This window comes from Macadamia integrifolia, chromosome 12, assembly GCF_013358625.1.
Source record: "Macadamia integrifolia cultivar HAES 741 chromosome 12, SCU_Mint_v3, whole genome shotgun sequence".
NCBI lineage: Eukaryota > Viridiplantae > Streptophyta > Magnoliopsida > Proteales > Proteaceae > Macadamia > Macadamia integrifolia.
Genome location: NC_056568.1, coordinates 8,669,499 through 8,671,983, shown reverse-complemented (window position 1 = coordinate 8,671,983; position 2,485 = coordinate 8,669,499). Strand labels below are relative to the sequence as shown.

The 2,485-nt window shown below is 33.8% G+C and overlaps 1 pseudogene; it reads left to right on the top strand.

Annotated features, from left to right (window-relative positions):
- The first annotated feature begins 403 nt into the window (after positions 1-403).
- Positions 404-521, top strand: LOC122058492 (annotated as a pseudogene).
- The last annotated feature ends 1,964 nt before the right edge of the window (positions 522-2,485 follow it).

The following is a 2,485-nucleotide window of genomic DNA, read 5'->3' as shown; positions in this document are numbered from 1 at the left end:
ATGTACTTTTAATAATAGTATGATAGTATGATAGTATAATATATATATATATATATTACTTAACTTATTACTATGTAATTAATTTTTATAATTTATTTTCCCCAACTTATTTACTGACATTAAAATATACTTTCCATACCTCATTTAGGCTTCTTTACATAGGGGCAATATGGGAATTTTTAGAGTAGAGGTGTGGGCCCCACAACACAAAAAAAATTAGAAAATTACATAGAATACCTAATTTAACTAATATGTAATTAAATTTATAATTTTAATTTCTCTTATTTATTTATTGGTATAAAATATGTATTTTACCTTCAATTAGGTCTCTTTCCATAGGGGCAAAATAGGAATTTGCACAGTAGAGGCAAAACTGACTGGCCGGTTTTGGACCTACCGGTTTGGATGTGATCATACCAACACTAATGCATCAGATCCTATCAAAACTCTGTAGTTAAGCGTGCCTAAGTGAGAGTAGTATTAGGATGAGTGACCCCTGGGAAGTCCTCATGTCGCACCTTTTTTTTTTTCTGCTATACTTAGTCTTGTAATTAAATTTACTTCTTTGTCCACACCTCCTGCTGGGTTCCCCAGTGATATTGGCAGGCTAAACAGGAGTAGGTGTACTTTCTTGGCACTCCACAATTTCCAATCATCCCAGCATTGACTTCCTCTACTCTTTTTTCTTGTCTGTCCACAAGTAGGGGTATAAATATTAGATTAGGGTGTTACATTTAATGATAAGCCACATGTCAAAATTCAAGTTTAAATTCAATTGGATACCCTTCAGTTGTTTCCAAGAATCCTCATGTCTTTTAGTCATTAATGTTCACCCATGCCTCCTCTTTTAGTCTTTAGATTCTTCAAACTGTGAAACTTGACATTTATGCATGAGACCTTGGGGTCTACTCAATTACAAATTTGGTATTTGATCTACCACATGAAATATAAGCCTATTTAAGCTAGCAGGGAAAATATTTTCTAACTTAAAAATCTAAAAACATAAGTAAAATATGATAGATTTTTGAGTGAATCAAATTTATAACAAGAACATAAAACACATCATACAATTTTCTTGTTTTGGATATTCAAAACCCTTGAAGCGAATTACAAAGGAAGTATATTGAAGCTTAACTTTAAATCTATTATTTTATTTTGGCCCATATAAAATTGAGAACAATTGATTCAATTTTTTTTTTTTAGGTAAATGATTTGTAAGCTTAACCCTTGAGTCGAACTATCTTTGTGACTCTATATGATCCTTACTAGTTTGGTGCTAGTTTCCCAGCTTCTCTCAGATTAGATACTTTGGATCTTCTGAGCACCAAGTCTCCAGCGTGGAAGAGTCGTTCCTTTACTTGGGCATTGTAGTAGTGAGAGGTTTTTGCTATAGATCGAGATTCTTCCTAAGGCCTTCATTGCTGGTCTGCTCATTATAAACTTGTACACAAAGAGATGTGATCTAGATTCCATTAGGCTTACAACCTCGGTTATTCCTTACACGAGAATAAATAGAGTTTGGCAGGTGGCAAATCAGCTTGTCATTTGACATGCCCACAAAATGGTTGGAAGTTCATCCACCCAGGGTCCATTGGCTTCATGGAGCTTCTTTTATATTCCCTAGAATAGGGTTTGGTTTGTTACTCTCTGATCGCTATCGTGAACGAATCAAAATAAACACTAAACTACGAGATAATGGTAAGAAAGGGTCGAACCCACAGAGAACTAGAAGGCTAAATTTACTAAGATTGAGGTAAATGTGCTTTGTAAATCAAATTTATAAAATTCAGAATTCAAATTAAACTAAGTAAGCCAATTAACAAAGATAAGAATTAATGAGAAGAAACTATCTATAGGTCTCAAATATGTTTTAGTATTATTACCAATCTCTGGTTCATATTTTGGTTTACTGAAACTATAAGTTTCAATGTAACTACAAAAATATAATCTTTGGCTAACCTAAGCATAATCTATCCTGTCAAGCACTATCATCTGTCGCTTTCACTTAGCACGCTTAGTTTGATGGGTTAAAGACTATCATTAGTGTTTGTAAAAAATCAACATAAAATACCATTGTTTGAATAGAATAAATGAATCACAAAGACAAATATTCTAAACTAATTTAACTATCAATAATCATCCACAATGGGAAGGGGCCTTTAACATCAGACAATCAAGTATGAATTCCAACCAGAGATTAAATAACAATAAATCAAAGCTTCATCTAAACCTAAAAATAGAAAGGGGACTAAACCACTTATGGTGCGAATGAATGAAAGGTAGTAATGATGATGGTAGTGATGGAACCTCGGTGCAATGGCAATGACCCCTGTGCAATGTTGTCCAGGAAAATCCGTACACAAGAAGGTGCGATCCAAGAAGAAGGGAGAATTGTGAGAACAAAGAAAGAAAAAACCGCCTGGGATGATGTATGTGAGGTATTGATATAAGCAACCTGTGTCCTAGAGAATGAGTGTGAAGAGTG